We start from the raw sequence: 21,893 nt of genomic DNA, 5'->3' as shown, positions 1-21,893 counted from the left end.
AGCCATAATATTAGCCTAAAAGCCCCTACTAACAAGTTAAACCACAAGGAAAACTTGGGTTACAATCCAATCCACTAGCTTTTGATCAGAAGTGCATAATAAGCCCACATATGTGAGTCGCTAGCCTTTTAGGGCTTACGTCATGCATGAAATAGGCTCAAAATGGCATCTCCAAGTGCTATGAGGTGTCCAATGTGGTGTAGTAGCGTGTAAAAGGCATGGCATAAGGATTGGCCCTCAAATTAACCTCAATGGCTCTCTGTAGTCCATGGGTCTCCAACTGCTAACAATGTCCATCTTTGCTTCAGCGTTGAGGGCTTTCGAGGTGCTACTAGCCCTACCAATCTTAAAAGGAGAGACCATCCTCATCTAGGCCCTGAATTACCTGTCATCCCTCATAAGGTGTTCACATTAAACCTAGAGGTGTGTTGGGTCTAGGTGTGTCATCCTAAAGAATCATCAAATGCAGTGCAATGTGGCAAGGCGTCCTAGGTACAAGAGGTGCCCAAGGTCATGTGTGGTGTGTTGCTGCTACTAAGTGTAATATAGCCCAAATAAAATGATCAGACTTAAGACTTCTACCCATGATGATAATGGATCCCATAGTAGACCAAGTACTCTTATCATATCGAAACTCCTTCTTGATCAAAATAAAAGAATGAGAAACAAGAATAGAATAAATATATATGTTATCCCCCATATATATGAGAGATACAGATAGAAATAGTATTTAGAAAAATAATGAAGAAAGCTAAAGAACTCGCTGAACGGGAAGAGGTAGAAGGTATTCAAATCCAAATTGCAAGGCCCTTAACAATTCACTTGTTAGTGCCAATATACTCCTCTAATGGCATGGGTACCTGTCAGTAAGGTGCCCAAGGCATGGGCTATGGACCACCTGACAATCACAGCATAGATTCTAGTGAAAGCAACTAGTCATTAGGGACAAAAATCCTTATTGCATTTAAGCGAACCAAGCTTGAATGTAATGGGCTATTTAACAAATTAAATAAGGCTTTCCTTCCAAAATCAGGGCGTTGAGCCCACAATGGTGTTTCCTCCCTAGGTAGGAGTGGCTAAAGGACAACCCTTTAAGGTGTTGCCAGCTCCTAGGGGCCATGACATTTCCTCAGTCCACCCTTCAATTGATAGGTGTTAGTGAATAATAATGATGATATGGAGGAAAGAAGACTTCATGGCCAAGTGCCATGGTCAAACGGACGAGCATGATGGGGATCCACATCATGAGCATATAGATGTCAAGAGGGAGCAATCGTGGATGCATGAGCTACAAACTCGGCCTTTGTTTTTCCACCCCTCTTGTGCTCCTTTTACTTTTGCTTGATTTTTCTTTATATTATTACTCATAGCTCAAGGGTTAGAGTTTGCTTTGAATGATATAACAATCGTATTACCCCTTAATGATGAGTCAATTTATCGCTCGTTGGGGTTGGGACATGCAAGGGTTCCTTTTTATGATGTAATGGAGCAATATGTGCTTAGGAACCAGGTGATGGCCATAATGAGTGAGGTAGAGCTCATGCTAGGCTTTTGCCCACGTGCTAATTTGTATGTCCCTAGCCATCTTTTGCATTTATATATTCATTCTTTTATTTTTGTTTTGTGGCCATGATATGTTTTTTCTATTTCTTTTAGCTGCATTAACCTCCTAGGGAAATGTTTCAAGCCCTACCCAAGTATGTGAATGTATGGGTGCCAAATCCTAAAGAACCAATGGTCAGTTGAACCCGAAGAATGGATGTGAGATAAGGGCTTGTAATGTATGATGGAAAGTGTTAAGTATGACATAGGGATAGATGAAACTATGTTATCTCAATCAAGGCTTCCCAAGTAGTGCCCCTCCTATACCCATTGGGCCATTAGGGGAGGTCCCACTAGACTAGGATCAAAGATTAACCCCCCATTTAAGATGAGAAAACAAGGTCATGGTCAAAACCCATCTTTCTTCTAGGTCACCCTGCAATCCAATCAAATGCCAAAATACAAACAAACATAAGCAAGTGATTCCAAAATGATTAAAGTACCTCCTGATCGAAATCCCCTTTGTCCACGTGCTCATGTCCGATGGGTGAGAAGCATATGGTTGATGCAAGTGGCGGAGATATAATGGCATGTCATCAAGTAGTGGTGGTTGCCATGGGCGGCTAGCTACATGGCTGACTAGTTGGTTGTCAAGAAGAGGAGAAAAGTTTTGTGCTATGGGGTTATTCATTTTTGTGGGTAACATCTGGCTCCAACTCAGGGACATGAGCTCACTGTGGAACACATGATCCAGTAGCTTGAATGAGGAGTTCATGAGAACTCTAGCAATCCTTGGGCTCGCAAATCAGTAACTTGCACATTGCAGTCAACTTGTTTGGGAGCATGTACAGAAAATGCAATATATTCTAGCATGAAACATGATATGAAATGCAAGATGTTAGAATGCTCGCACAGTATGCAATGCAACTAAACTACGATACAATGCTAGCATATAATGCATCACCTAAGTATAATCATATAACCAATGTAGCCAGCATATCAATAGATCAACAAAACACATCATGCCCCTATGATCATGAGATAACACAAGGAAGAAACACAATCATCCATAAACACTCAAGTATTGAATCACAAGGGTGGGAGGTGGGAAAATAAGATGATTGTGTATCACAAAAAGGAGTCACGGATGAAGAGAGGAGATGAATCTAGTTTGCACCATCGGGTCTTCTCTTACAGCCTGAATATGGAATAATCAATGATCAAGCTCAGAAATTTCCACTTAGAAGCTATCTCAGATTCTCAGGCATACAAATCTCATTGATACCCTCAACAACATGCTAGGGGCAGCATGAAGAGTAAGATGGTTGGAGGACACGATCTTGACAACTAGGTTGCTTGTTACAACAATCAAATTCAAAATGGTGGACAAATGTTGGCTCATCATGATCAAAAATTTATGTGACCTGAATATGATGGAGGGACAACAACAGGATGATCCAAGAATGACTCCAACACTTCAACAATCACATATTCCTGATCATATGGAGTATAAGGAAAGACAAGGTCATTGCTAACATCATCATCAATATCAGCCCCAAGGGATAGCTCAATTGGCTGAGTTCCCGTTGCTAAGTACCTTTCCAATTGGGAGGTCACGGGGTCAAATCTCCTCAATGCCCTTGGGGTTAGGGCCGACCAGATAAGCTAGCGGGTAGATCCCTTCGGGAGGATCTGCCTGGATTATTAGCCATGGTTGTAGCGGCCACTCAGTGACTGTGCAGTGTGAAACACAGTTGAAAAAAATCATCATCAGTCTCATATATCGAATCCTTGTCAAAATGAAGGCCATTGATATCCCACTTCCCTTCTTCTATATGCAAGAAATCATGAATGTTAACCTCTAAAGAATTAATGGGATCACCCTTTTCAAGGTCTTGAGGAGGTACATCATCAAACATAACCTCCATGAAAAGGGTGGGGCTTGCCTCAACTTCTCTTGCCAAAGAACAGTCTTCCCCATGATCCTCACTACACTCCCTTCTAAAAACATCTTCAAGATCACTTTTAATGTGTTCATCTCGATGATCCAAAAAGAACTCTTCCCCTTGCCCATGTGATTCTTCTTCATCACAGCGCTGATTTCTTTGATTAACAAAAGGATCAAGATGATCGGGGAGGATATTTTCTTGAAGATGGCAATGATATTCTTCAACATTCTCAACATAAATGAGGAGGTGCTCTTTTTGGAGAGCAACGGGCTAATCTTGAAGAACAACGTCAAAATGACACATCGGTCCCTAATACTTAAGAAATTCTTCAATGAATACCTCCATGGAGGGGATTCTTTTAGGTCTACAAGAACGTCTAAGTCATTCTCTTTGATCATCCCCAAAGGAATTGATGAAGAATCTCATGAGAGCATCCTCATGAACCATGTTGATCTCTAAAGTATACTTGATAAATTTGACAACATCATCCACAACTGAAAAAGGATCACCATCAAATTTTGGGACATTTCTCATAGAAACTTTATCCCATTATTTTGGATATCCAAGAGTTTCCTTGACATACAAAGTTGGGAACATCTCATGCAAATCCCAGGGTGCCATTGCCTTGAGTCTTGCATGATAATCAAATGGGCAGTCACTAGGGTTAATTTAAAATGCCTTGAAAGATGTTTGCTTCACCCTACAAGCATTGAAGCTTTGAACCTCAATGAAGAACTAGGGCTTCATTGTTCCAATGGAGTCACCAAGAGAAGGTATGTCTTCTCGTTTGAGAATTTTCTCTTCATGAGAATGAAGCTAAAGCTTCAAATTACAGCGAGGAAGACTTGCTTCGTCCCTGGTAACGGCACCAAAAATGTTGCCACGAAATCTAGCAGGCCTTGTAAAGGGGTACCCTACAAGGCCAACACTAGACCAAGTGACAACAACAAGGTAGTGGCCCATTGTCACCACAACCACTACCACCTACTCTTTATCGATTTTCACCAATGGGAGGAGTCCTGGTATATAGGTCACCTAAAATTGATATTCTAGGCTTTGAGGTTTAAGGTGACACAATAGGCTTCCAAGTGATGACTCAACTTAAGTACAAAGCTCAAACAATGATGAAGGGGTAATTCGCATTCCCTAGAAAGGCCAAATCTAGGGCACACTAAACCTAGGGCTTGAGTAATAGCATCAAAAATGGAATGACCCAAGGTCAAGGTGCCAAGAAAGGTCTCCAAGAATGTATTCTAGCAAGACAATGGCACATGAAACCTTGAAGAAGCCCTCAAGTTGAAGCTTAGCCAAACTAAGGTTTCTCCTATGGCAAAATACCTAGGAGAAGAGAAATTATGGAGCAAAATGAAGAGATTGGCCACCAAGAGGAATGATTTTGAGCTAACCACTTCTACTCTTGATATTGGATCCTACCAATGCCAAAATTTCCCCTCCTAGGCATGTTTTTTTAATGTACGTTGAACAAGTGGTTTCCCATGGGTTAGTCTCTACCTAGGGAAAAGTGTCCAAAATAATTATTTTCCTAAGTGTGACTTTATAAAGTGAAAGTGACTTTATAAGTGGTAAAGTCAATGTTAAATTATAAAGTGAAAATTGACTTTAGACATAAAGTACAATGTGGGTACTTTATTTAATGGGTGAGTTAAAAAATAGAAAGTGAGAATTAAATGCACATTTATTCTCATCCCTTGATGATCCAAAATGGATCCAAGAACTCTCTAAGTCTTCAAAAATCGTTTAAAAGATCAAAACAAACGCATGGGAAGAACCCTTAGAAACATCGGAAAACATTATCGGGAGGCGAAAAACACAAGAAAATAGTAAAAACATAGCTATCGACAGCTTGAACAGTGAATGCACAGGAGTTGTCAGATCTAGCCGATCAACGGTCCAGATCTGATCAGCAAATCACAATCGGCAGTGGCAAGTGAAGGCTATTGACGGAACCAGATGGTATACGCGACAGCGATCAGCAGGGTCAACGAGGACCATCGATCAAGCACGCAGATCGACGACCCACGTTGTATGGCAACATCATGTTAGCAAACCACAATAGAGCACTCACCAAACGGCTCGGGGTTATCGCGATATGCGATTGCGATCAATCACATCGCCATATCACAATCGGCAAACACAATGGAGCGGGGCTATATGCATACATATATATGCAATGCGATTAGCGGGACCCGATGGAAATATAGGTAATATCATATATATTTTGAAGTCCGGAAAACCGCATTTTCCTTTGTATTTGCGTTTTCTGCCAGATAAATAAAATATAAATAAACTAGGGCGATGCGATGAAACCGGACTCGAAAAGGGTTGATGAATGCAAGTGTATAATATTTCAAGTCCGATATGGGCCGTTTTGCAAGGTTTTACAGTGTTTTTAATGCAATTTTAAATACAACGGGAAATCACGATAAGCGGGATTTCGCGCAGGTCAAAGGCGAAAAGTGGTTTGGGCCAGGTTCCGCCCGAGCCCATACATTCGCCGCCACGTGTCCAGGCCGAGGAGAGAGAAAACCACCCTCATCGGGCAGTTAACCCCCGTACAAAAGGGCCGCCCGAAATGAACCACAGTCGTTGGATCTGGATCTCCTAGATCAACAATGGAGATGTGATATCGCTACAAAGGCAGACCCGATAGGAGTTCTAAAGCAAATTCATAATATTTGAAGTCCGGGTGAATAATGTTTGGCAGGTTTTCCTGTGTTCGAACGCTTTTCTCTGTGTAAACAAAAAATGGTCGTTTCAAGGATTTCAAAGGCCCGATGCACTCATCCGTTGCAGAATAGGTGGCCACCTCCCCTAAAGGCATTATACAATGATTATTTAACGCTAGAAGAGGGATTCGAGCGGACAAAGGCCAGGAGACAGAAAGCTGAGAAGAGGAAACAAACAGGCAGCAGAGATTGGCTTAAAGCCATAAGAAACAGAAGACAAAGGCAAGCACTAGTACAAGGCAGTGTTGAGACAGAGCAACAGAGACAGAGTCAATGAGGAGAATCTGTGTACTCGAAAGAGACTTGGGGGATCCAAGTAAAGCCTTACTGTTTTGTATCTGTTGTGTGAAGCTCAAATTGAGCTCATTGTTGTAACACTCTATTTTGAAGGCATAATAGAGAGGTCACCACTGAAGGTTGGACCAGGAGATGTAGCCCAGGAGTATTGGGTGAACTCCTTATTAAACTTGTTGTGTTTATGTGTGTTGTCTATTATGCTTCTTTACTGCTTCATTGTCTGTGTATTTCGCAATCTTATCGATCCATTGCACAAAATAACATAGGCATAACCATGCACATGAGTCTGTAATACCTTATTAATTGTCTTAGATCTCATTATCAGATCAAATGGCATCAAAGCTTTAGGTTTACTAAGGTTAGACAAGCTTGTGCTAGATTGGTGAATGCTAACTAGGTCAAAGCTCAAATTAGGAGAAAGAGAACTAGTTGAAGCTAACCCAGAAATAGGAAGAGTCTATCCTAGGAGGAAAATGGCAGAAGAAAGTCCCTTGGAATCAAACTCTCATTTCATGGACAGTTTCATGACCATGAGAGCCATGGTAGAAGAGATGTATCGAGAATTTAAGGAAGGTCGAGCTGAAGATTCTTCAACCTCCAAACAAGACAAAGGAACAGAGGAACCTTTTCTAGATGGCCATTCAAAAGGCAAAGGGAAAGGAAAAGAGCCTTCTCTATCAACACCTCCTTCTAGCCCTTTGATTAAATTAAATGTAAAATTTGATTTGCCAATATATGATGGAGAATTAAATGCAGAAAAGCTAGATAACTGGATTAGACAGATTGATGTGTATTGCAGAGTCCAGAGCATCGATTCAGAACGGAGAAAGATTCAGTTGGCCAGCCTTCGCCTTGGAGGAACTACCCTAGTGTGGTGGGAAGGCAGGACACAAGCTGATTTGAAGAAGCATGGTAAAATTCTTTCTACCTGGAATGAATTTGTTTCTGCCATTAAAAAACAGTTCTATCCGCTAACATATATGCAGCAAGCCATGATGAGTTGGCAAACGCTTCGCCAATTAAAGGGGCAAAGTGTACAAAGCTATACCCAGGAATTTAGAAAAAGAGCTTTAATTTTAGGCATTTCTCTAAACTCACCTGAAACTTTGCTGAAGTATATAGGTGGTCTACATAGCTATTTGAGGCACACCATTCTCATGTTTAACCCTACTAACATAGATGAAGTATCTGTTCAAGCTACACATCTAGAGGCTAGAGGCTAGAATGTGAACCCAGAGATTGAGGGATCATCAAAACCCATTGCAAACAAGAACAAGGAAAAGAGGAAGCAGAAATGGAAAGAGAGGAAGCCAAACGCTGTACAGAATGACAAACCTTCATGCACTCACTGCAAGAAGGGTGGACACTATGATGAACATTGTTGGTCTTTGCATCAGGCACTAAAACCCAAAAAGTTCGATGGCAAGAAGAAGAAGACTATTGCAGCTATTCAGAAAGATTTGGGGTCAGACTCAGGTGACGAAACAACAGTCACAGCCACAGGTATAAAAGGTAAAAATTCTGAAGCATCTACTAGTAATTCTACACAAACTATTGATAATAAAGAAAATGAGAGGAAAAGACCTGAGCTTTTTCATATTAGAGTTATTTCCAAGCATCAAAAGATTGATACTTTATTTGATAATGGTTCACAAGTAAACTTGATTTCTGAAGCAATTGTAAAGAAGTTGGGACTACTAACCACACCTCACAAGAAGCCATATCCATTAGGTTGGGTATGTGATAAAGCAAAGCTACAATTGACTAGAGAATGTAGACTTAGGTTTGCATTTGGATCAAAATTTGTAGATGAGATTGAGTTAGATATAGTTCCCTTGGATATATGTGGTATTTTTTTAGGAAGTCCTTACTTGTATGATAGAAAAGCCATTTTTTATAGAGCTGAAAATAAGTATCAACTCACAAAAGATGGAATAGAATATATTGTAAGAGCTCATCAGCTCAAAAATAACTACACTCTCATTAACTCAGGGCAGATGAAAAAAATTGTAACTTCATGTAAGCAATTTTTACTAATGGTTGTAAAGGAAAAGACCCCTGATAAAACCAATGTATTTGAGGGCTGTGATGCTAAACAGAACACTGATTTAGAAAAAGTTGTTTCAGAATATGATATCTTATTTCAAGAACCTAAAGGTCTGCCACCCAAAAGGGAAATTGTACATGATATTCATTTGCAGCAAGATGCTCCATTGCCTAACATCGAAATGTTCAGGTTATCCGCTCTAGAGAATGCAGAAATCAAGAAGCAGGTACAGGAGCTGCTCGAGAAACGGTTCATAAGACCAAGCACATCACCATGCGGATCTCCAATTGTGTTGGTGAAAAAGAAATATGGTTCGTGGAGGATGTGCATTGATTACAAAGCACTGAATAAAATAACGATAAAAAATCGTTATCCTCTTCCTCGTATAGATGATCTATTAGATCAGTTGAAAGAAATTTACTTTTCCAAGTTAGACTTGCGTAGTGGCTACCATCAGGTAAGAGTAGCCGAACAAGATGCATGGAAGACTGCTTTTAAAACAAAGCAAGGGCTGTATGAATGGCTAGTTATGCCTTTTGGCTTAACTAATGCTCTTGCCACTTTCATGAGAGTAATGAATGATGTACTTAGGCCTTTTATTGATGATTTTGCAATTGTATATTTGGATGACATTCTTGTTTTCAGTAAAACATGGGAAGAACATTTGAAGCATGTAAAGCAGACTCTAGATGTTTTGAAAAAAGAAAATCTCTATGTGAAGTTATCTAAATGTGAATTTGGCAAAACATCTTTGAATTATTTGGATCATATTATTGTAGGGGGTGGTGAATTGAAGATAGATCCCTCTAAGGTCGAAGTCACTGTAAACTGGCCTAAACCCAAATCTGCTACAAAAGTTAGAAGCTTCCTAGGAGCAACACAATATTGGAGAAAGTTTATTGCTAATGTTTCCTTGATTGTAGCTCCCTTACATGCTTTGACAGGATTGAACAAGGTGTTTCAGTGGGGAGGCAAACAGCAGAAAGCCTTCAACACCTTGAAAGAAAAGATTAGTACAGCGCCAGTACTAGCATTGCCAGATCTTCAAAGACCATTTGAGATTGAAACAGATGCCAATGACTATGCCATGGGAGCAGTGTTGATGCAACAAGGTATACCCATATGTTATCATTTTGAGACATTTAATTCTACAGTAGTTAATTATCCCACATATGATAAAGAATTTACGCAATAGTACAGAGTGTGAAAAAGTGGAAACATTAACTATTGGGCAAAGAAACAGTTATACATACTGATCATCAACCACTTCAATATTTACACTCACAAACTAAATTGCAGCAATCAAGACACTATAGGTGGATGGGATTTCTACAATAGTTTCATCTTGTCATCATATATAAGAAAGGCATACACAATAAAGTTGCAGATATGATGTCCAGACCAATTATAAATGTATCTACTATAGTTAAGGATAATTCAGTATTGCATGAAAGCTACATTGAACAATATGCTCAAGATGTAGATTTTAAAGATGTATATGCAACTTTAAGTCATGGCAAACAAGTAAAAGAATTGGATTATCATGTTAAGGACCAACTCTTGTATCATTTGGGAAAGTTACGCATTCCTCAAACTGAAAGAGTTAACATAATCCAAGAAGCACACACTTCTCTAATATCAGGTCATTTTGGGGTAAGTAAAACAGTTGCACAGCTGCAAAGATTTTGTTATTGGCCAAGAATGCATGAAATAGTTTCTAGATATATTAAAGGGTGTACCATGTGTGCTAAAAGCAAGCCCAGCAATAGAAAACTAGGCTTGTACACTCCACTTCCAGTTCCTTCTCATCCTTGGGAAAGTGTTTCCATGGACTTTGTTGGGGGACTACCAAAATCTAGAAAAGGTCATGACTATTTATATGTTATTGTGGACAAGTTCAACAAAATGTGTATTTTAATACCTTGTAACAAGCAGATTACAGCTGAACAAACAGCGAAGTTGTTCTTTCAGCATGTCTGGGTGCATTTTGGGTTACCCACTTCTATTGTCTCTGATCGAGATTCTCGATTTGTTGGGAAGTTTTGGTCAAGTCTATGGGAGTTAATGGACACCAGACTGAAGAAGACCACAGCCTTTCATCCACAAACAGATGGCCAAATAGAGGTGGTCAACAGGACCGTGATCCAGTTGCTCAGGGGCTATTGCAACAAGCATCCCAAGCTTTAGGATGAAGATTTGTGTTATGTGCAACATGCTTACAATTGTGCTAGACATTCTTCTACACAAAGATCTCCTTTTGAGACTTGTTTTGGTTTCATACCAAGGTCTCCCTTGGATTTTGTCTTTAGTAAAGACATAACAGTTGATGGACACAATGATGTGGACAAAGCAACTAAGTTCATTGAACAGATCCAAGAAATTCACCAAGCAGTGCAGGAACAGCTGGAAAAGAGCCAAGCCAAGTACAAGGCAAGGCATGATAAGCATCGAATTGAGCATAGCTTCCAAGTTGGTGATCAAGTCTGGCTGTACATCAGCAAAGACAGAATGCAAGGTGAAGGAAAGAAGCTGAAGCCAATAAGGTATGGGCCTTTCAAGATACTTGAGAAAATTGGTGAGAATGCTTTTCGCCTTGATTTGCCAGCTTACATGCACATCTATTCAGTAGTTAATGCAGAGATTGAACCTTCATTGATTGAAGATCCCGAAGAGCAAAGTCAGTTGCCTTCTATTGATGATCTGTTGCCTGAATATTTCAATGAGTTGCAGAAAGATACAGTTCTGGACAGGAAAGCGAGAACTGTGCGCAGTGGGGATGTTGAGTACCTGAGGATTGGACTCAAAGGTTCAAAGCCAAGCAGTGCAAGATGGATAGAGATTGGACAAGTGAGGAAGTTGTATCCCCACTTGATTGAAGCTTAAAACCAACTTTTGGTGGTCCAAAAGCCTTTTTCAGTGGGAAGGCGTGATCCAAAATGGATCCAAGGACCCTCTAAGTCTTCAAAAATCGTTTAAAAGATCAGAACAAACACATGGGAAGAACCCTTAGAAACATCGGAAAACACTATCGGGAGGCGAAAAACACAAGAAAACAGTGAAAACAGAGCTATTAGCGGCTTGAACAGTGAATGCACAGGAGCCGTCAGATCTGGCCGATCAACGGTCCAGATCTGATCGGCAAATCGCAATCGGCAGTGGCAAGTGAAGGCTATCAGCGGAGACCACATGGTATATGCGACAACGATCAGCGGGGTCAACGAGGACCGTCGATCAAGCACGCAGATCGATGGCCCACGTTGCATCGCAACATCGCGTTGGCAAACCACAATAGAGCGCTCACCAAACGGCCCGGGGTTATCGCGATATGCGATTGCGATCAATCGCATCGCGATATCACAATCGGCAAACACAATGGAGCGGGGCTATATGCATACATATATATGCGATGCGATTAGCTGGACCCGATGGAAATATAGGTGATATCATATATATTTTGAAGTCCGGAAAACTGCATTTTCCTTTGTATTTGTGTTTTCCGCCAAATAAATAAAATATAAAGAAACTAGGCCGATGCGATGAAACCAGACCCGACAAGGGTTTATGAATGCATGTGTATAATATTTCAGGTCCGATATGGGCTGTTTTGCGGGGTTTTACAGTGTTTTTAATGCAATTTTAAATACAATGGGAAATCACGATGAGCGAGATTTCAAGCAGGTCAAAGGCGGAAAGTGGTTTGGGTCGGGCTCCATACATTGGCCGCCACGTGTCCAGGCCGAGGAGAGAAAACCACCCTCATCAGGCAGTTAACCCCCTGTTGTGCCCTACAACAACCCCCCATTTCATAACATTTTTATCACAAACAATTTACATATGAAATGGGTCCCTTTTAAAATTTTTAATTGGCATCAATAAACTTGTTCAAATAAGGTATGATAATCAAATGAATTTATGCAAAAAACCCTTGTTGAACAAATGATAAGCAATTTTTGGTTAAGTCCAAAAAAGTAATCACAAGTTCGGTTGCCATCTTGGTTTTTCCCGATGCGATATCGCTATCGACCATCGGCAATAGCCAATGCACACACAAAAGGGCACATACCTTTTCCCCGATGCGACGCGATATCGGCAATCGGCTATCGGCACGGCACTATGTCTCGTGAAAAATGTTTTAACACTCCGGCCCGATGCGATATCGCATATCGGCAATCGGTACAATTCTACGCATTTTCATGAGACGTTTATATCCTTTCCCCGATGCGATATCGCTATCGGCATTCGCTAAAAGCAATTGATACACATTCAGGGGTTATGTTCGCGCGCCGAATGCGATATCGCAATCGGCGTTCGCTAAAGAACTTTCCCAAGTGATAACGCCACACACACACTTCCGATGCGATATGATGACGCTTAATGATGACCTCAGTTTCAAAAGGTGATTATTTCAAAGCATTAAAGTTATATTTAAAATCGATTTGACAAAATCACGGATTTCAAAATGACGTTAAGTAAAGGGATAAGGTAATGCATGCGTATTTAAAGCTTTGCCCCTTCGAATTAACGAGCAATTACGATTAGACCTTTGAAAAAATCTATTACACGCTTTAAGGGTCATTCGGTTTAATAACTTAAGTAATGGTCATTTATGAAGCTGCAGGCCGTAAAATCACCATTATTGCATCTACGGTGCCTTCTCAAATCATTAGATCCGCAGCCTCTTTTAGGAATAATCTCGCCACGCTTCAAATCATATATTTATCCCGTTATGGATTGTCATTGTTATTTCTTTGTTACAATTTCTCTTGCACTGTGTAGAATTCGACTACTGAGAGAAGTCTGAATATGATGGGAAAGAAGTTCAAGAAGGTGGCAGGTTCTACTGCGACACCTGCCTCAGGCCAAGCTGCTACAGCTTCAAGGAAAGGCTTAATCTCAGATACTACATGCACTGGTCTTACTGGTACTACATGGCAAGGGACATACAATTTGCTAGAAGGAGAACAACCAGAAGCGACAGTAATGGAGTCAAGTGCGGATGAACTAAGAAAGTCTGAGGCAACTCTTAAAGATTTGGTTGATTCTTTTCTGCACAGAATAGCAGCCAGGGAACAAGTCTTGCCTTATACTGATGTGGTACGTTGGGCAATTGAAGAAATTCCTCTCACTAATAGAACCTTCGTTTCTAAGGATGGAAGGATTTTCGGCTCCTTCAAGCCTGACGACTTGAGACGAATGTATCATTTGCCCAATCCCGAGCAAGTCTATAACAGAGCATTTGTGGAGAAATTCGCCAGAGAGAATGAATCACCAGCCGAACCTCTCCGAGATTGGAGGCAAAATCCAGCAAAACACAAGCAGGATATGTCGGGTAAGTACTCCAATGCCTCTCTGGCTTCACCTTACTGCTATGCTGGAATTATGATGTGTAGATTGTGGGGATTTCATGATTCTGCAAATATCCATGTTGATATGGTTCCCTTAATGGAAGCGGCCGTTAATAGTATAATCATGGATTGGGCCACTATCCTGTCTGATAAGTTGGTCTTAGCTATTCGTGAGTTTAGGGCCAAAACCAGAGTCACTGAAAGGAAAATCCCACCATTTTATTACTCTGCATACATTATGGATGCCCTTTGTTTTAATTCTGAGTTTCCTGTCCTTGGTTGGAGATGGACAACCCATGACCCAACACCTATTCATTTGTATCATCGTAAATTGTGGAAACCTTCTCACAAAGACCATTTGTACCAAATTTGCAATGGTTTTATGGTTCCCGTTCACTATTCTATTTTTGACAGGCCTATCCCTAGGATTTCCTATGAAGCCTCTTTTGACCTACCAGCCGTAGCCCATTGGTTCGGCGAAGAATGTTTTTCTTATATCAGAGTTTTTGGAAGCAAGGCCAGGCCACATGTTCTCCCCTTATACATGCCAGACAAATTGCTAGCCCGGGAAATCTCCTATCAGATCATGTCTGAAGGTGTTACCCAAACTCTCAAAGAGGAGAAGAAGAGAGGATGGCCATCGTTTCCTTTAAGAATTGGAGTTTATACGCTGTTAAATTATAAGCATGCAGAAAAGGAAGCAGCAAAACTCCAAATGCTATCTCTAGTTTCTATTCCCAACAGACTCTATGACCCGAAAAAGACTGCTTTCATTGCCTTGGAACAGGCTAAGCTGACAAAGGTTGTTCACCAAGAAGACCAGTTTGACGACCTATTCATGGGTGCTGATTCAATAAGCCAAGTCAAACAACTTGCTGCGATGAGATATGAAGATATGGAATTAACTGAATTCAATAAACTTAGAAAGCAAAGGTTGCAAACTTTGCCTCTAAAGTTATTATCTACAACCCCAACTTCATCCTCAAGCGAGCCTGATCAGCCAGAAATAAATTCACCTCCCGTTACAATTAGAGAACAGGAGGAAAGTCAAAGAAAGCTGCAGGCAGAAAGTCATAGAAGAGAACAAATAGAAAGGCAGCAAAAAGCACAAATTGAACAAGAGCAAAGAAGGCAAAGGGAGCAAGAAGAGCAAAGAAGACAAAGGGAGATAGAAGAACAGAGACAGAGAGAAATAGAAGAACAGAGGAAACGAGAGGAAGAAGAAAAAATAAGGAAAGAACTGGAAGATAGGCAGAAAAAGGAATTGGAAGAACAGCAACGGAGAGTGCAAGAGGAGCAACAGCGGGAGGCAAACGAAGAACAGCAGAGAATTGAAAAAGAAAAAGAACAGAGTAAGCAAATCTCTGTTGATACTGAATTGATTAAGGAATGGAATCAATTTGATTCCATTATAAGTGGTAAAGAAGCCTCTAAAGACTCAGATGCCTTAAAGACTCCCGATACTACTGTTTCTCCGGTTCTTGAAGGAACCAGCGGCCCACCCACTGTACAGAACGTTGAAGAAGTTACTCAGAATCCATCTGATTTAGTTGATCTTCAGGTAGAGGAAATTCCTCCTCTAGACATTTTCTACAACCCTAAGCATAAAGCCGTTGTAAGACGCTCAAGGAAGAGGCGAAGGCTTGATCAACCTTCTGTCTCAAATGAGCAAACAGTCACGGGCAATGTCGTCTGGAAGGGAGAATTAAGTCCCTCTGAAGACTTAACAAAGCTGTCGCAATTTGCGGGAGCTTATTCAGCAGCAACCATTGATAAAGCATCCGAAGTGAGTCTTCTTTTGAAGACTAAAGAGCATGAGGTATATGCATTGCAAGCAGAATTGATAGAGGCAAAGAATAAGGCGACACAGGCAGAAGAACAATTGCTGGCTCAACAACAAGAGAATCATTTGTTAACCCAGCAAATTGAAACACTAAGGATAGACCAAAGTGACATTAAAGCACGAGAATTGGCAGAGGCATTATCACAGTTGGAGGCATCAAATGAGCTGTTAATGAAATCAAAAGAGGATCAAATAGTTCAGCTCTCAGCACAGCTTGAAGGTATCAAAGGTGCCAAGAGTATTGAAGATTTCAGAGCAGAGGCAACTCTGATAAATGGCGCTTTGATATCTCAGATCAGACTTTTGTGCCAACAGCTAGTTGAAGCTGAGTCACTTTGTGATATATCTATAGCAGTATGTGGGCAAATCGAGAAAGCCAGGACTAACTTGGATCAGGCTGAAGATGAAATAATAGAATATATTGAATGGCAAGATACTCCAGAAGGGCAAGCTGCTAATTTAGCCCGAATCAGTGAAACATACAAGAACATACTTTTCATGGAATGGGAAACACAGGTAATGAAGGCAGAGAGGGCAGCATCCAGGTGCAAAACAATTTCCAAAAACATGATCAATATAGTCAATGATACATTGTATCTGGCTAACATGATTTCACAATGCACACCTGGAAACATAACAACCGCGAATATGCTGGAGCACAAGAATTATCTTAAGCTGGAAGAACAAGGGCGGTTAATCTCTGGAGTGAATACCTTGACCTCCGATGCATACTGGCTTTTCCTGATTAAACCGCATTCTCAAAGGTCGGCTCTTAACTGCCTAACCGACGCTCTCCGATACCTGATCGCCGATTTCCAAGATGCCACATATGATGCACAGCTGACTTCTCGCCTCAATACTCCACCAGAAGTAGAGCCAATGCTGGCGATATGTCAGCGAAAGAGTAAAGGCAAAGAGACAGCTGACTGAAGCATCGTCGCCGACTGCCGAATCACCCAAATGCAAAATGATATTTGTTGATGCCGATTTCTTAGTTTTCAGTTTTTAGATATTTAGTAGTTAGATTAGCATAGTATTTATAGACCCTTTCATTGTTTTGGAAAGGGTCGTAAAATTTTGTAAAAGACTAAAAGGCTGAAGTTTGCACTATTGTGCTTCGGTCTATATTCTTTTTTGAAACTCGACCACTGGTCCTTAATTTTACTTGGAATGCTGTTTAAGTAAATTGTGCACTATTGTCGTTTGCTTGGAATGCTTTCTGGTTGGAAGGAAGGACTGCGACATAGCGATTAATATATTGGATTGATCAAACAGCTTGCATGGTACTATTATCTGTATCTGTTCTCTTTTCAGTTATATGAATTGTTGTGTTATTACTTTGCTATTATTGAATACATGTATGTAATACAACAACAAGTCTGCATTTCATATCACTATTGAATGTTTTGTGATTTGTTATCTTTCACTCATGTATGTATCAATGATATAAATGACTGAGTGCAGTAATTCGCTATTATAGCTCTGCGTAACTACTTACGCAGAGCAATCTCAAATGATTAAACATCTATGCTTGTTGTTAGTTTCATCTATATGCCTGTCATTAAGCATAGTTTATCAAACGCTGTACTGTCTGAATTGATAAGTCCCGGGATTAGCTTATAGTTTTTGTATTTCTTTTATAGTTTAGTTATTTGTTTATTATCATTTCATATCTTAAATCATCCATCCATCCCGTTCACTTATAATCTTTGGGAAACTGGTCCCGTTATCCCCAGTCGGAGCCACTATTCCAAACGGAAAAGGAGCTGCACTAAGTTCCGGACCGGGTGGTTTCCCCGATGTTGTTGCAACGAATTTCGGGGCATCAACACCCCCATACAAAAGGGCCGCCCGAAATGAACCATGGCCGTTGGATCTAGATCTCCCAGATCAACAGTGGAGATGTGATATCGCTACAAAGGCGAACCCAATAGGAGTTCTAAAGTGAATTCATAATATTTGAAGTCTGGGTGAACAGTGTTTGGCGGGTTTTCTTGTGTTCGAACGTGTTTCTCTGTGTAAACAAAAAATGGTCGTTTCAAGGATTTCAAAGGCCCAATGCACTCATCCGTTGCAAAATAGGTGGCCACCTCCCCTAAAGGCATTATACAATGATTATTTAATGCTAGAAGAGGGATTCGAGCGGACAAAGGTTGGGAGACAAAAAGCCAAGAAAAGGAAACGAACAGGCAGCAGAGATTGGCTTAAAGCCATAAGAAAAAGAAGACAAAGGCAAGCAGTAGTACAAGGCAATGCTGAGACAGAGCAACAGAGACAGAGAGTCAGTGAGGAGAGTCTGTGTACTCAGAAGAGACTTGGGGGATCCAAGTAAAGCCTTATTGTTTTGTATCTGTTGTGTGAAGCTCAAATTGAGCTCACTATTGTAACACTATGTTTTGAAGGCATAATAGAGAGGTCACCACTGAAAGATGGACCAGGAGATGTAGCCCAGGAGTATTGGGTGAACTCCTTATTAAACTTGTTGCGTTTATGTGTGTTGTCTATTATGCTTTTTTAATGCTTCATATTTCGCAATCTTATCAATCCATTGCACAAAATAACATAGGCATAACCATGCACATGAGTCTGTAATACCTTATTAATTGTCTTAGATCTCATTATCAGATCACTTGATCTAAATGAATTTAAGCCATTAGATCTTAGGGTTGCCCAAAAGTCATTTAGTGAAGCAAAAGGGGGAAAATAAAAGACAGACTGCATTCACTCTTCATGAGAAAGATTGGAGAAAGGAGGCTGAGAGCTCGAGAAAAGTTCTAAAGGAGAAATTTGTTGCAGCACGCTAAAGGAGTGATTTCTGGGCAAGGCTCGGCATGGAAATCAAGACATAGAAGACAGCAGAAGGTACAGTACAAACAGCATTGAATGTTGTGAGTTGCACGCCATTCGAGAGAAGTTTTTGAAAAAAATCCGTACAATGATACAGAAATTCATACAGTTTGTACAGAGTCTGTACAGTACAGTTCGTATAGTGGTATCCATACAGTACATATTTTCAGCTTCAAGTGGGCACTGAAATCGAGGCAAAATGGGCACGGTTTTCAAGGAGTTTTGGGCAGAAGAGATATGTTGTATTTTTTTGTTTTGTTTTGTCTACAAATGTATTTTTCCTAAACTTGGAAGATAAATAAATTTGAAGAGCTCTCTAACAGGTTTTCCCCAAAGAAGATTGAAGGGGTTTTGCCTGGGTCTAAGTTGACCAAAAATCTGTGTGAATTTTTATGTGTGTTGCTGGTCTGGTTATGTCCATATTTATTTTTAGAATGTGTTGATAGTCTCATGTGTTTTAATCTGAAAATTTCATTTCCAAAATTCTATATGTTGAATGTATGTTTATGGGAAAGGGAATTTAACTGAATGGGAGTGATAAGGTGAAATTAAAACCGGGTTGGGACTGCATGAAACTCTTTTTTAGTCATCAAATTTCAACATGGTATCAGAGCTAATCGCTGAAAATTGCAGTTTGAATAGCAGACAATAGTTTGGGACAGCAAACAGTGGTTTGGACAACAAACTGAATTTTTGGACAGCAAACTAATATGTTGGGACAGCAAGGAGAAATTTCACACAAACTGAACTTTTGGGACAGTAAGGTGTGCTGAAAACTTCATTTCTGCATTTTCTTGGTTTTGTATATTTTGGACCATTGTCATGGCCATGTTCTTAAGGATAGAGGACAGACTGGATGGGATATCCAACTATGTCGTTTGGAAGGACAAAATTCAGACAATGTTTGAGGAGGCAGCAGTTTGGGACATAGTGCGGCAAGTGGTTGTACCTCCTACTACTACAGATGAACTTGCTGAATTCACAAAAAATAATGCAAAGGCAAAAAGGATTTTGATGGACAGTCTGAAGGATCATGTGGTTCCTCAGGTGAGAGGAAACACATATGCATATCAGATGTGGACAGCTCTAACCACTCTCTATCAGAGTACCAATGAGAGCAGGAAGATGGTACCTTTGAGAGGGAGTCTTTGCCTCCTTTGAAGGTCATGGATGTTTTGTATGTTTCGGGGATGAAGAAGAACTTGATTTTAGTGTCTACTATGGAGGATAATGGATTTGACATCACTTTCTCAGGAGGGCAGGTATTGATGCATCCCAAGGGAACTTCCATCACTTCGGCCAAATTGATTCGAGTATGCTCTGGGAAACTATACAGGGTCAGTTTTCAGTCGGCACATTGGGCACAGAAATCGAGGAAAATGGGCACTGTTTTCAAGGAGTTTTGGGCTGAAGAGATAAGTTGTATTTTGATGTTTTGTTTTGTCTGCAAATGTATTTTTCCTGAACTTGAAAGATAAATAAATTTGAAGAGCTCTTTAACAAGTTTTCCCATGAGAAGATTAAAGGGGTTTTCCCTGGGTCTAAGTTGACCAAAAATCTGTGTGTATTTTTATGTGTGTTTCTGGTCTAGTTATGTCCATATTTATTTTCAGCATGTGTTGATAGTCCCATGTGTTTTAATCTGAAAAATTTTATTTCGAGAATTCTATATGTTCAATGTATGTTTATGGGAAAGGGCATTTAATTGAATGGGAGTGATAAGGTGAAATTAAAACCGGATTGGGATTGTAGGAAACTTTTTTTTTGACATCAAATTTCAACAAGGCAAATTCACACTAAGTCCTATATAAGGTTGCTTATCCTTAAGGGGGCGAATGTAGAGAGATAAGGAGAGCGAAAATCAATTTATGGATAAAGTAAATGTTGATCACATATTAGACAAGGTCAGTGCCTAGTCCCTGGGTGGATGGATTTTATGGATGTTAAAATTGGCTAATTCTTACAAAGGAGTAAGGATATTTGATGCCCTAGCAACAAAACCCTAACTATTACCTTTGTGAGGGATCAATATTCACTTGGGGGAGCTAATTAAAAGATTCACCAAGGGGATTGCCATTTACATATTAGACATGAGTAATGCACGCAATGATGAGATCTATCTTCTATACAACTTATCTTCAATAACAAGGGTGTAATAGAAAAACCCTAGATCATCAATACATTCCATACACTAAACATAAAATCATAAATTTATCAAATAATAAAGCCCACTTACAAGATAACATGCATATGCAATCCTTTCATTGATCCAAGATAAATTCTCCAAAGACAAGCATATAACTCTAGTAGACAAAATCCTTCATAGATCACATTTCTCCCAAGATACAAGAGGGTTGAAATTCTCTAAGAGAGGATGAATTAGTCCAAGCGATGAAGATTGAAATAAAGCATCCTCTCCTCTATTTATATGAGGAGGATAAGCTATAATATTAGCCTAAAATCCCCTACTAGCAAGTTAAATCATAAGAAACCCTTGGGTTACAAGACAACACACTAGCTTTTGATCAAAGTACAAAAGAAGCCCACATTTGTGAGCTGCTAGCCTTCTAGGACTGACAACATGTATGAAATAGGCTCCAAGTGCTACAATGCGTTCAATGTTGTGTAGTAGCATGTAAAAATCATGACTTGAGGATTGGCCCTCAAAATCACCTCAATGGCTCTCTGTGGTCCCAAAATCCAGTTGGGGCACCACAAAGTGGTCTCCATGAGTTTCTAGTTACTCACAATGTCCATCTCTGCTCCAGTGTTGAGGGCTCTCTAGGTGCTACTAGCACTCCCAAGTCTCTAGAGCAGAGACCATCCTCATTTGGGGCCTGAATCAGCTACCATCCCTCATAAGGTGCTAAGGTTGGCCTAGGGGCATGCTAGGTCCAAGTGTGTCATCTTGTAGATTCATCAAATCCAATGCAAAGTGGCATAACATCCCAGGTGCAGGAGTTGCCCTAGGTCATGTGTCATGCGTTGCTACTGCTAGGAGGACCGAGGCTCTCAATGCTTCACTTGTTAGTGCCAAAACACTCCTCTAATGGATTGGGTACCTATGGGAAAGGTGCCCAAGGCATGGGTTGCTAAACCACTTGACAATCATAACATAGATTCGAGTGAAAGCAACCAGTCATTAGAGGCAAAAATCATTATTGTATCTAAGTGAACAAAGCTTGAATGTAATTGGCTATATAATACTTCAAATAAGGATCTCCTTCCAAAATCAGGGCCTTGAGCTGGCAATAGTGTTTCCTCCCTACATAGGAG

The 21,893-nt window shown here is 40.3% G+C and overlaps 1 protein-coding gene across 1 annotated transcript in view; it reads right to left on the bottom strand.

Annotated features, from left to right (window-relative positions):
* ALG10 (DIE2/ALG10 family) overlaps positions 1-21,893 on the bottom strand; it is a 287,661-nt gene that overhangs the window by 106,052 nt on the left and 159,716 nt on the right. The window lies entirely within an intron of this gene.

This window comes from Pinus tabuliformis, chromosome 2_1 (assembly GCF_031772625.1).
Source record: "Pinus tabuliformis cultivar Carrire ecotype Pingquan chromosome 2_1, CPIR1, whole genome shotgun sequence".
Classification (NCBI taxonomy): Eukaryota; Viridiplantae; Streptophyta; class Pinopsida; order Pinales; family Pinaceae; genus Pinus; species Pinus tabuliformis.
Note: the sequence above shows the minus strand (reverse complement) of the source record. Positions and strands in the feature narration are given on the sequence as shown.